At 49.6% G+C, this 14,028-nt stretch overlaps 1 long non-coding RNA gene across 1 annotated transcript; it reads right to left on the bottom strand.

Annotated features, from left to right (window-relative positions):
- Positions 1-11,257: 11,257 nt before the first annotated feature.
- Positions 11,258-13,089, bottom strand: LOC144144468 (uncharacterized). The gene is made up of 3 exons (XR_013317262.1): positions 12,993-13,089; positions 12,041-12,293; positions 11,258-11,336 (listed from the first exon to the last, which is right to left on the bottom strand). It is a non-coding gene; the product is annotated as an uncharacterized LOC144144468 (long non-coding RNA).
- Positions 13,090-14,028: the final 939 nt, after the last annotated feature.

The following is a 14,028-nucleotide window of genomic DNA, read 5'->3' as shown; positions in this document are numbered from 1 at the left end:
TGACGCATGTGCTCTGCGTTTTGGGCAAAAACTGCACTGTTTAGTGACACTAGTCCTGCCTAGCCTTCAAAGATAATCTGCAAACATAACCTTTACCAGGAACACATGGTGGGGTCCCATTGTCCACAGTCGTCTTATCATTAATAATGCGGTTTCGATGCTTGTTTTCTGGTTTCCTTAAACAAATTCTGAGCTCTATGCTGTATCCCTGATAACCCTGACGCATGCGTTCGGCGTCTTAGGCCTTGCTGCATTGGTGTTTTTGCCTACGGAGATCATTTTTCACGGCTGCAAGGGGAGTTTATTATATTGTGCACGGATTGTTTGTGCCCTTGGTGCTCGTCGTGCCGTGTTAAAGGTCGGATGCATGTTACGTGACATTGGCACCGCTCTGATGCATTGTCGAATGGGCCCGGGAATGCTTGTCTTCAAGCCTTGCTGTTGTGTGGTAGAATACTCTAGCCGTCGGAGTGTCGCTCTTCCCGTGGTGGTGAGTTTTAGGCGTGTGAATTGAGAAATTCGATGCGCTTCTTGGATTTCCTCCCACGTATTGTGGAGGCCCAGTTGTAACAACTTTTTTGTTGCCGTTTTATGGGGGAATCCTAGTGACGTTTGTAGGCTAACCGTATCGCTGTATTCAGTTTGACTAGTTCGAAGGATTTAGGGCTAGGTACGGGATACTGTATGCTATCCGGATGATAAGGATGGCTTTCATTATGCGCTAAGTATCTAGCATCTGATTCTTGGAGGCCAAATTTTCGGTGAGAGACTCGACGAATGAGGTGCACTAATTGTGAGAGAGTACTTTGTAGTGTATATAGGAATGTTCGGTACCCGACCCGTCTTTCGGAATTGTAAGCCACAGAATTCGGAGGTTTGGAACGTTAGGAAGGGGTTGATTATTGATGCTGAGGACAGGATCCGGTATAGAGTTGGCGCGATGTTTAGGTGCTCGTTTAAACACTGTAAGGCGGATTTTTCCGGGGCACATTCAAACCACCGGGCTTCCATGTATTGTTGTGCTCCTATAGGATGGCACTTTGGGGAGCGTTGGTCACCTGTGGAGCCCGTGGGAGTGCAGAGTGTGAGATCATCGGCGTATAGGACGTGTCGCAGGTTGGTGATAGTTGTCAACAGAGAAGGTAGGTGAGTCATGCCGATGTTGAATAGCACGGGAAGTATCACTGAGCCTTGTGGGGTTCCTTTAGGTATAGTTTGGAAAGTGTCGGAAGGGACGTGCCCAATTCCCACTGTTGCAGTGCGATTGGTTAGCGATGAGGAAATGCAGTCGTAGAGACGTTAACCGCAGTTAGTGGAGGCGAGACCTTGAAAGATTGCTTGATGAGTGATGTCAAATGCTCCTTTGATGTCTAGAGGCAGGATCGAGAATTTGTGGTGATTTATAAGTCTGTCAATGATATCTTCCTTCAGTTGAAGTAGAACATCTTGATGTGAGCGGAATCAATGCATCTTATCCGAGAAGTAACCGTTGTCCTCGATGTGGGGTAAAAGTCGGTTGCGTAACATGCGTTCTAGGAGTTTTCCAACAGAGGAGGTTAAGGAGATTTTTTTTTGCGATAGAATTCCCGTTGGCATAAAAATAACTTATTTACAAATATACATGGGCCCCCGTCTCTCGAAGGAAGTCAAGAAGGGCGCGGTGGTGGGGTCCCTAGAGCCACCGCTGAAGGTCGGGGGGTCTTCCAGGATGGAGGTCTGTGCCTCTCAGGTGTCGCTTTCTGGCTGAGGCCAGTGAAGGACACGTCCATATGAGATGGTCCGCGTCAGCTTGTGCGGCCGGAGCTGTGCATAAGGGGCAGGTGTCGTCGAACGGGGCATGGTAGCGTGGTGGCCACGCCCGGGTCACAGCAGGTGAAAGCGCCACTCCAACGCGAAGTCTGCGCAGCAAAACCTCTTCCCAGCGAGCAAGTCTACTGGGGAGGTCCGTTCCACACGGGGCGATGAGGGCACGTGTGCCGCGACGCAGATCGTCCTTCCGTTGGAGAAAGTTTTCTATCGGACCGGTTGCTAACATTGGCAGCGGCCGAGGAATATACGTCGGGTGACAAGCCATATCCACTGCAATGTGAGCGGGGAGCGTATTCCGCCTAACCCACACCAGCCTGAGAGGGCAGGGGTACGTGTCTAGTAGTGTGTGGATGTCCCTTGAAATGGTACAATTGTTCGATACTTGGCGTAAATCCCGTATCGCCGCGGTGGAGTCCGTATAAAGATGTAGGATGGAACCCACGCGGACGCGCTGTAGGGCCGGCGTTAGTGCCTGTAGGCCATCCCGGATGGCTGTGAGCTCCGCCAGTAGAGACGGCAGGGTGCGGGTGGTTTGGTAGAGGCAAGTTTGAGAGGCGTCAGGATAAACGGCACACTGTATCGCCGTAGATAAAACGCCATCCTGGGCACCAGCGTCCACGAAGGCCTCTATCGCCTCATACTGGGTCGCAGCCGTCAGTAGTGGTCCTCTCGCACATGCTTTTCCGGTAGTTCGAGTGTGCAGTCTAGTCAGTGGTCGGTTGTCGGTCACCTGGTGATACCGCCACGGCGGCCTGGTTACAGGGCGATCTGGTGAAGCAGGTTGGGAACAACCCATATAGCTAGCCAAAGCCGCTGCTTCCGCAACAAAAGTACGTTTGTGTATGCTGGCTGAGTGACGTTGTTCGACGAGTTTGTCAAGCGTGTTAAGCTGAGCCTCAGCTTGGAGCGATGGTATCGAGGTCATTGCAGGCCTCAAGTCGGGCCCACTCCGTCTGAGTCATGTACTGGAATTGGGCCTGATAAACCAGTCGAGGCTGCAGTACTGACCTCACCAGGAGGCGAGCCATCTTAGAGCAGGAACCACCAGACTTCTGTGAGATGCGTCGAATCAGGTGAAGCATCCGTCCTGCTTTTTGTCGGGCAGATCGAAGCCACATGGCAGCCGACCCAGACGCAGAGATTTCCAAACCTAGCACGCGAAGAGATGCAGCGGTGCGTACGGTTTGGCCGGAAAGTTGCAGTATGAGGGGAGAAATCGCTAGTTTGCGACGGCCCCATGCACTGGCCACAGGCAGAACGGCTGTTTTGCCCGCTGAAAGTGTCAGTCCGGCGTATTGACACCATGTCTGCGTGTCTCTCAAGGCCTGTTGAAGGCACACGTTTTGGCGATGCAGGTCTGGGTGGACGGTCCAAACCGTTATGTCGTCCGCGTAGACGAGGAAATACAGGTCCTGTATGGAGCCCAGATACCAAGCAAGCGGCAACATCATAATATTAAAGAGGAGGGGTGAAATAACTGACCCCTGAGGTACTCCGCGAACTGGTGTGAAGTGGCCGTAGCTTGCCCCGCCGATTCGTGCAGAGAAGGATCTTCCAGTAAGAAAGGTCTCGATGAAAGCGCACACCTTGTCTGGTAGATAAAGACTTCAGAGAGTTTCCAGGATTGCCCCGTGGCTGACGTTGTCGTACGCCTTGTGGATGTCCATAGCAAGGACTGCCCGCACTTTGTGTGAACGACCTCCCAATAGCACCATTGACGACAAATGGCCCAGCCCATCCTCTGTACCCAGATGAGGTCTAAACCCGATCTGGGCTGGGTGGTACCATTGGAAGGTGTCCAACCACCATTGAAGGCGGGCTGCCAGCATGCGCTCCAGAAGCTTGGAAAGCGTGGACGTCAAGGCGATTGGGCGCAAGTTGGGAAGATGGTCGGGTGACTTCCCTGGCTTCGGTATAGGCACAATGTCTGCGTGAAGCCACGACTCTGGTATTTGGGCAGAGAGCCAAACCTCGTTGATGTAGTTGAGGAGATGGCTAAGCGCTGGTTCATCGAGGTTCTTGTACACCTCATATGTAATGCCGTCCGGTCCCGGAGTCGTCCGAAGTTTTGCGTGGTCAATCGCAGCTAGGAATTCCGCCATTGTAAAAGCAGATTGAATTCCATGAGCCGCGTCGTCAGAGGGCGGTGAACCAACCCGATGTGACAGAGGAAACGGGCACGGACTACTGGCTGGAAGGATGTCATAGGCAGGGTACAAGGCGCGGGCAACATCGGTGGCGAATCGGTCGGGAGTCTTGCCCGATGCCAACCATGCACTGGCTGCCGCATCCGGAGTGCGGCCTCCACTTTCCATCGCCCGAAAGGTGCGCCAGATGGATGATGTAGTCGCCGATGGGCCGAGTGATTCACACCAGCTCAGCCATCGCTGCCTTGACAGACGTTTCTCATGACGCCTGGCAGCCGCAGTCAGGCGTTGCAAACGTATTCGAGCCTCCAAAGACGAGGGATCTTGTGAGGCAGCCACTTCAGCTTGCTTGCGCTGGGCCCATAGCTGCAAGAGTCGGAGGTCAGGTTTTGGCCCGGACTCCTCTACCCACGTTTTCTGAGAGGCGTCATTCAGAGCATGCCTAATAACAGCGATTGGATCTGGGCTGAGCGCCGTGAGGTTTGTGTTGATTTTACCCCGAAAGTCATCCCAATTCACAACCGTGCAGCTACGCCGAAGGCGACGCGTCGAGCTCGGGGTAATGCCAATCGTAATGGGGTGATGGTCACTGCCCCAGCAGTCTGCTTCTCGCTGCCATGATACCGTATCACCCCCAAGCCACCATGTTAAGTCAGGTGAGTACGGTTGCATCCGAGGATGAATACATCGGCGCGTAGGGCACGAAATGTCATTAAGAAGCGTAAAGTTAGCATCACGGAAGTGTTCTAGTAGCACACGCCCGCGTTCACTTGAGGTGAGGTACCCCCAGTCACAATGAGGAGCATTGAAGTCCCCAGCCACAAGTATGGGACAGGCTGCGTTCGAACGGCGCAGAGAGGATAGCCAGCCCAATCGTAGCCGAGGTGCACGTCCGCTGTGTGGGCGCACATAGCACGACACAAGAATCACAGCGCACCGGGGCAGTTGCACCTTAACCGCCACCACTTCTTGCCATGCCGTGCACCACGTGTGTAAGGGGATCGGAGTTTGTGGCAAAGACGTGAGTACATAAATGGCAGCTTTGCCTGGCGGAGAGTTGGTGGGGCCACAGCGACGATCAGGTACGGATGGAAGATGGATCGTAGATTGTTTGCATTCAGAGGTTTTCTCGGTTTAGGTATGAGGGTTATATCCGCATGTTCACTCTGTGGTGGTAGGGAGCCAGACGTCCATTGATTATTGATTGTTGAGTGGTTTATTCGGAATTTCGTCTTTCCGTATTGCGGTGTTTCTTGTGAGGTTGTGCACTGCAGCTTCCATTTCGGCTATTGAGAAAGGTTCATCGACCTTTGAATCGGAAATACCCACGTATGGTGGGATAACTTGCATTTGGTTTGCGGATGTTGCTTTGGGGGATTTCTCTAGTTCTTGCATGACGCCTCTCCCAGCGCCTGGAATGTTGTGTATCAGTTTTCTTAGCTGATGCACCGTAGTCGAAACGGATTCTTTTGTTCCGATGAGGGAGCGGAGAAGGAGAGGAGTGTGACGGGTTCCCAGGGTTCCTTTGAGTTTACAAAACTGAGACCAATTTTGCTGACTCAATTGGTGAACGTAAGTTTCTGGTTCGATCGCGAGTTTGGCTGTTCGTAAACTGCGGTTAAGGTTACTAAGGACACACTTTTTAAAGGAATTCGAATGAACGACGGGGAAAGCACGAGCGCAATGTTGACAGCACGAGCGTAAGTGTTAGCATTCCTTAAAAAAGGGTGTCCTTAGTAACCTGAAGCGCCGTTTACGAACATGCAAAACCAACTAATTCCTTACCTTACTTAGTTTGGCGATGCGTATGCGCGGCTTGCGGTTTGTTAGTGCATCGTTTAAGGGTGCTCGTTTCGGGAATCCAAAATGTGAAGGAGGTGGGCATCAGTGGCTGGTTTATCTTGAGTTTGCGCTAACTCTTTGGTGTATTTAGAGGCTTCTGTTAACAGCTGGGTTGTCCATTCTTTTATCGTCTACGGGATCCGTAGGGGAGCCTTAACAATCTTTTTTTTCAGTCAGTTATTTTGGCCGTGCCAATTCGCTGCATATTGTTTTTGCGGGGTGGGATGTAGTAATCGCTTCCTAAGGTTTCTTCCACGCAGGTCCACATGGAATCGTAGATGTTCTAGGTGAACGTGAGCACAGGGGGGGGGGGGGGTGTTTCTTGAAACGCTGTTGCCGATGCGGATGGGGGGAGGGGGGGAGCCGGGCGGGCATAGGTATTGCACCGGTTGAAATTGTTTTGTTGAACAGCTTCTTGAAGCCGAGTTCCTTTCGGATTATTTCCCAGATAGCCCGAAGCTGTGTGCGGGCATTGAAGTATCCAAGGACAACGAGTTTTTTTTCTTCTTTTTTTGGGCGTTATCGTACGTGTTTTAGTAGTCGTTCAAATCCAGAGGGGGATGATGTGAGTGAGCTGTATTTATTTAGAATGTAAAGGCCGGTATGGGACTTCTTGTGGGGCATCAGTTCGATGAATGTGTAGTCTATTGCGGTGGGAAGGGTATGTGCTTGTGTCGTTTGGGAAGCTTGGCCGCTCTGGATATGGGGTCTGGGGTGTATGCTGTGTGTCGTCGTAATGCAATGCGGTCGGTGTCAGTAAGAATGTCAAGATAATTTTGCTGTGTTGGTGGGAGGAAGGAGGCTTGTTTGCATCTGTACGATCGACATTTCCATTGCCGTACAAGTAGCGAGGACGGAGGTGTTGAGCCGTGCATAGGTGGATTCGAGGGTGTCGTCGTAGGATGGGAGGTTAGGGGTTGCGTTATTGGAGTGTTAGGGATTCTGTGTTGTTCGGCTTTTTATGGGCTTTGCATTCTGTTTCTCGAATGGTGACAAGGCATTTTTAGGGCAACCAAAGGGCTGTTGATCTGGTTGCCCATTTCATGTATAAGGCATTCTATGCGTCCTACATCCGAAGAGGGAGCGTAGGGGCCTTTTAAGCTGGTAGCGATTGAAGGTACGGTTGCTTGCGGCGCAGAGGTAGACGCTGTGAACTCTTGACGTGGTGAAGTGAAGAGTTCAATTTTAGTTAGTAGCGCCTGAATACATTGTTATAAGGTTGCAGTGCGCTTTTCCGTAGCTTCCAGATGTTGGCGTAGGCACGTTTTCTTCTTCGAGGGGTGGATGTGGGTGTCAGTCACGGAAGCAGGGTGTTGGTTGGGGTGTGTCGGCAGGGGGGAATTGGTGTAGAGCAATAAGCCGGGTGACAGAACTGACCAACTCATCTGGGTTTGGGTTGGGCGATGAACATTGTATGGTTGTTGAGGCATCGACTGGGTTTGGCGATTGGGCGGGTTATGGAACGTTTGCTGCTTGGCGGATGCTCGTTCCCGGACCGGGAGAGGTGGAAGCCGGGGCGGGGTTTTCTGCGGCAGTCCTTGCTGGCGGTGGCGTGATCGAGGATGTAGAGTAGGCAAGTAGGTGCGCACTCGTGACCAGGTGTGGAAATTTCGGTGTGGTCCTGGACGCATACACGCATATCAGGGTTAGGACAAACGTCCTATCTGTGTCCAAGTTTACCACACAGAGAACAGCACTGCACCGTTTCTCGATACGGGTGGCATCGCGTGAAGAGACCGTAGGCTTTGATGTAGCAAGGTACATGCGGTCTTTCGAAAGTTACGACGGCAGAGGTAAAGGCGCCCAACATTCATTCGTGCAGTATACGGGGTCCATTGGATGGGAGTATGTAGGGTAAATGTTCCGTCGTGGTGCCCTGGTCCAATCCGGGAATCACTCCACGGACCGTCCCTTGAAGTGACTTTAGGTAGTGTAGCACGTCGTATGCTGTTGTACCCAGGTGTAGTGTATTAATTCCAGAGAGTGCCATGGCGCAGTTTTCGTCGGGCGAGCTCGCGACAATTACGTTTTGCAACACTTGCGGTTGTATTGCTACGCAGGAGTGGAACACGTTTTTTGGGGTTTTACTTGCCTGTTGTATGCGTTGGGTCATTTTTTCAGCCATTAAAAGAGGCTAGCGTAGTCCTGTGGTCCTGGGCGTGGTCGATAGATGACTTTATAGTATTGAATATCAGGCAGTTGAGGCGTGAGTGTGCTGCTTGGAATGGTTTGTTGAGTGCAAAAATGGATGCGGGCGGCGCTGCTTGTTGTTTGAGGTTTCGGCACTCTCGTAGAATTTGCTTCCAGCGGCCTGGTGGCTGGATTGTGCGTCCGCTGAGAGTGTCGAACTTCATCGCGATTTCCGTAGCCGTCTGCCTAACAGCAGGTGCGGTGTTGGTTTGCGCTGGGTGCATGATGGCAGCTGAATGTTTGTTCTGCGCCGGGAGAATCTGCGCGGCAGTAGGCCTAGCTGTGGCGGCCGGTGGGGTCAGTTCTTCCACGGGTAATTTTCGCCGTATATGTGGTCCGAGATAGATGTGAAGGGTATCAACGTGACCGGCGTTGTGGTAGGAAGCCGCAGATAACTGTTTAAGCGCCTCAAGCGCTCTCGAACAACCAAGAACGGTCGAAGAGGCGGGATCCCATGCGAGGTGCACGTGTTTCGTACAAAAAAAAACACGAACGGAAGTGTTAGTAGCATATGTTTTTCCAGAAGGAGAAGCACTTAATAAGCAATAGCTTGCGTTCGGTTACACTTTAATCCCGAAAACATTTTTTTTTGTATAAACTTGGCGTCTTTAGTTCGAAATGATCCAACTTGGAGCACTATGTAAAACTCACGTGCGTTCCAGAAGAGGCGTGTCGTATTTAATTTTTGTGTAAACAAATCACGGGACTCTATTGGAAAAAACAGCGCACGAAAGACTGGGACAAGAAGGGAAACAAACAGAGCTGCTGTGTTTGTGCCTGTCACCCTATGTTCTAGAACATCTTGACTTGTCGAAGAGGTATTGCACTAAATGGAAACAGTTCACAAGCGAGAGGTTCAAGCCTTCTAACGACTTCACTCCGGGAGACTCCACGTATACGTAAATCAGCGAATGATAAGAAATGAAAAGATGCGCTTCCGGTAAGCGTAACTTGTTTCCGGTAAGCGTAACATTGAAATGTAGAAAAAACACTGGGGGTCTCTTGCTAGTGCATCAAACCCCCTTACGGGTAGCGATAAGTTAAGGTTCACGACGGGTATGGGGGGAAATAGCAAGAGAAAAATAGTGGGTTGGGATATGAAATGCAGAAGAGTGTCCCACACTACCTTCGCTAAATTAGGTGGGTAGGAGGGACTCAGGAGATTATTTAAGGAATTTGGTCGTAAATTAGCAGGAAAGGTGTCTAGGAGGACCTTTCCTTCAGTTTGAAATCGAGGGCATGTCCAAATAATGTGTTCAGTGGTGTCCGGAATTTCACAAGGGATACACATGCCTTGATTAGGTGACAAATGAAAAAAAACTGTTGTCATTTTGCAGGGTTAAGGTTCGTAAGTGTCATTAGCTGTCTTAGGCGGACTTGTTGAGAGCGAGAATAGGACTTGAGAATGGGAGTGTGGTTGACCAGGCAGGCCAGAAAGTCTTTCCGCTGCTGTTTGATGGCGGTCCGGTGCTCGTCAGGGTCACAATCGCAGTCCGAAGGCTTCCAGCTGGCTTGGGGCACGGTTGTGAACAATGCACGTGCCGCCAAACGGGCTGACTCATTTCCTGTGATTCCGGCATGGCCGGAATGTTCTGTTGATGAAGGATGCTCTTGATTTCTTGGATCTTCTTAACACGTAGACTGTATAATAGTTGATGACCGCATTCCAGGAAAGCTTCTCTACTATCTGTATGAATGTGTATGAGTTTGTACATGGAAAAAGATGATATGTTATGAACAATGTGACGAAGTGTGGGCTATCCCGATCACAATCTACTTTACTTTGTAGACTGTGGTTGGGACTGGCCTTCACAAAAGCCTACTCCTTCCTCGTCAGGATGGCCAGTAGTGCCCACTGCGACGCCTGCGAGGTTGAAAAGACAATCGAACACGTGCTTTGTCGTTGCCCGCTGTATTAATCGGAAAGACGTGTTTTGGACGCCGAGCTCAACCGATTGGACAATCAACCGTTCACAGTAAAGACTATTCTAGGACACCGACCCCTACAATCAACTTCGCAGAAGGCAACAAAAGCTCTTTTGCGTTTTATGACGGACGCAGGCTTAGCTGAAAGACTATAGTGCCCGCAAAGGGACTCAAGTGAGTGCGGTGCCCTGCTCTTTTCCTCGGTTTTTTGCCTGCCCTCTATGTCATCCACTGCTCACCCCTTCCCCACTGTCGAGTAGCAATCTGGGCTCTAAGCCTGGATGACCTCTCGGCCTTCCCGTTGCTTTTCTCTCTCTCTCTCTCTCTCTTACTGAAAACATCGTCATGGCCCGACAAAGTATACCTTTTTTGTGTGTGTGTCCGTTTAGTGAAAAGTACCCAGCGCAACCCTTTGAATGCATGTCCCCGCAAACATTGCGAATGTAGAGTACTATTGTAAGTTTGCTCAAAATAATGTGTTCGTGAAGCTTACAATGGGTTGATGACTTTTGACGGTCAGAAGTGTCTTCGTAGAATACGGCCTATGCCCGTACGTAGGCCACAACTGATATCTGCCGTCATTTCCATGATAACTAGCTTCTCACTACCTAGCGTTACACCACAACGTTATTCGGGAGATCGTCATCCAGTGATAAACCAGAAACTGTTGGTGAATTACCAGGCTCTGTACTCTGGGAAGACTCCCATAGAGCGGAAGTGAAAGTGAAATGGTGATTCCGTAACTCTTTTTATACTGTAGTGTCTTGAGCGGACTGGAACGAACATTCATGGGTCTCCTTGAGATGAAAGGTCAGAATTCGTCCTATGAATAAATCTCCTTTCTGTGGGTTTCTGTTCGCGTCGTCTCCACCACACTACGCCTTGACCACACATTTGATATGCTCTTTCGAGAGCGCACTGCATCGTGTAAAGGAATGGGTCCGAGGTGGATAGCACGAAGTCCTTCCGACTTCCCCTACATAAGCCTTCTGAACTGTAGCACAACTTGGCCTACACTGCATGCCACCCGGGCCTTGTTTCCTGGTTATATACTCCAAGGACACCCTGTCCTTCACAACACCCCTCGTTCCGAAATAACAGCCTCTTGAGAACCGCCTGCGTGAGCAGCAGTACACGCGAGTCTTCAATATACGAACTTATTCGCTTTGATACATGCTCTGTTAAACTAAAGACACGAGTAATAGAGAGGAACGATCGATGTTCTCTGTTTGTCATTCCTCATTCAACTGTGATAGAGTGCTGTGTTCTTTGTTCTTAACCCCCACCTCCCTATGTAGTGCCCATCACGGGTTCTTAAGTTATCAAATAAATGCAACAAATAATAAAATAACCACGAACAAGTTTTCATTCATTCATTTGTTTATTGGTAACTTCCTTTGAGTAAGCGGAGTCCAGAAGTTTCTGAAAAATAACAAAAAATAATATGGTTACACATGCGTACATGGCCGCAAAGGTATGTTTTCAAGAACTAGTACTGCGTGCGAATAATTCCGCATAACTTTAGGCCTCTAAACATGCTCCGACTGTAAATATCGCATATTAGGAAAGGCCATTGACATGTGCATCCGGTGCTTTACGATAAATCAGGATTTGATGCCATTAACACGTCTTGAGCGTCGTTGGATATCTAAGGGTGAACGACGAAGGAATTTCAATGAGAATAATCGTGGGGCCGCCTTCGCCCTCGTAATTGCACTGGATATTACACAGGAAGGAGGTGTTGCATAAACTGAATTATCGAGTGTCACACCTCACTGTACGTTGCGTAGCGTGTGAATGTTTTGCGCCTTCTAAAAGCAGCTTATTACACCGACTGCAAAACGAGATCTGGCTATAGCGGAATTACGTCGTGTATATGCCCTTACGTACACAAGGACTGAAAATGGTTGGTTTTTCTCTACAAGATTTGCCAGAAACGTCAACTTTAAATTGAGGGATCTTAATTAAGTTAAATACATTTTACTTGTGTCTTGAATTTTTGTTTCCCCATTTCTTTCCGTTTTCAAAGCGCATGCTCATCATAAGGTGAAATTTGCGCTTCTCAGGGGCCTTCGTGACCGCAGTCGAGAAATTCGAAATGCAGCGTTCCGAACCGATATACTCACACTTCTTGCGGAGGAATCCGTAGCCGAGACCGCCGAGGCCGTATCCGTAGCCGAAGCCACCGAGTCCATAGCCGAGGCCGTAGGTGCCGAGGCCGTAGCCGAAAGCGGGATAGCCGACACCGTGAGAAACGGTGGCCACAGCGGGGGCGTGGTAGGCAGCGTAGGCCGGGACGCCGAAGGAGTAGGCGGCCGGGTAGCCGACGTAGCCGGCGAAGGCGCAGGTGGCCAGGGCCAGGATGAGACAGGCACGAATCTGCATTAGGAGTTAGTATAAGCCCGAAGGCAGCAAGCAAACACAAACAGTTGCGAGGTGGTTAGACTGGGCTGCTAGCCGTCGAAACTCCCTTCCAGTTTCCAGTAGTGAACAAGTTTTTTGCACCTATTGTCACGGGGTTAAGCGGAAAATTTACTGCGGTATAGCTTGGGCGTATTTGCAAATCATTCTTGGACAGCGCAAGAAACTGTCACAGAAAAGGCGTAAACTGGACAAGGCTCTGTCCCGTTTACGCGCCTTGTACTGTTTACGTCTTGTTTGCGTCTTTTTTCGGGCTGTACCAAGAATGAAACGGAAAGCTCGGCGTAGGGTGCAAAGTCCCTTGAACTGTTAATTTTAATACCAAACTCATGTCCCGCATAAGAATACCGTTTTTCTTTGTGCACCATAAATAGGAAAATGAAGTAAATGTAAGAATACGCATACACATTCATGTTTGGTTCGAATGGGAGTTAATCATTTAGGTAATTGACTGTGGGATATATTATTATCCAGTTTACAAGGGTAATGCTGGGGAAAAAATAGGCGTCTTGATTTTTTTTTTCTTACTGAAGTTTCATACGAGCGCCGGTGAAACTAGCTTCTAACAACGAGCATCCTAGCACTGGCGATGCTGAAATTTTTTTAGTAGAGTTAGAACTCCATAGGCAGCTAGAAACCCGTTTGGATGTCACTCACCATGATGAAGGCTTGGATCGGCTAGGGCAGCTCCAAATGATGTTCATGCATCGGACCTAACCGCTTTTATAGAGCGTGCTCTGTAGGGCGGGGTCCGTGTAACTAAAACATTAAAAAAACTACCTAGGATTCGTCGGCATGAGAGAGAAAAAAAGGCGAAGCCCTAGTACAGCGCCTGGATGCAATTGAGAAATGGCTCTGTTTATGTACCTTCTTAGAAGATGTTGAAATTCAAGTCAGGCTTTAGCGGCGCCGTCGTAGCATTCCTAAATTAAGAATTCCGAACTTCAAATAGCAGCAGGCACCCTGTGAACTGTTAGATGAGCTGTTTTGCATTGCGTCTTTTTCCTTGCTCAACGTGTATCTTTTTTGCGTGGCGCGGTGAAATACGTCTATATTCTGCGGGTAAATCTGTGGTGTGGACATGTACGTACTAAGGAGTCTACCACAGCTTTGCTTGATATTGTGATGTCGCATCCAAATTAGGGCCCAACCTATGCAGCCCAACCGACCATCTAGCGGCGTAAGCGCCTAGACTTCTCTTTATACGAGAATTTGTCGGCAGTTGTGAGTGTGTCGATGAATGTAAATCACAGCAACAACAAAGTCTTACGGGATAAATACAGCTCCGTTGGCCATCCACATTTCAGTGCAGCATGCATGGCTTTGAATTTGTTCCGCAGACTTCCTTCCCCAAGTGCCCGACCTCTGCAGTTCTCTACAACTTCAAGCACAATCTGCCCGTGTTTCCTCCTTCGACGCACGAACAAAACCCCATGAAGGTTTCTCTGGGCCCGCTCTGTCCACTTAGATGTCTCTACAGAAATTGCTCAGCCCTTGTGGAACTTCACGAATGGCATGGCGCAAAAGGCAGGCACTGTCAACATTCCTCCTGGATACTGAACTTATTCTAGTGCCCTAGACTCACCCAAGAAAATTTTGCAATCACCCTCGTTATGTTTGTTGAGATTTCAGGGGAAATCATGCTTGCGAACTTCGCTTTCCAAAGTTATGCGCGCACGCCGTAATGGAGGTA

The sequence above is a fragment of the Haemaphysalis longicornis genome, unplaced genomic scaffold, assembly GCF_048455015.1.
Source record: "Haemaphysalis longicornis isolate Haplotype H1 unplaced genomic scaffold, Haemaphysalis longicornis Haplotype H1 scaffold_7, whole genome shotgun sequence".
Taxonomy (NCBI): Eukaryota; Metazoa; Arthropoda; class Arachnida; order Ixodida; family Ixodidae; genus Haemaphysalis; species Haemaphysalis longicornis.
This window is presented reverse-complemented; position numbering and strand designations above follow the sequence as displayed.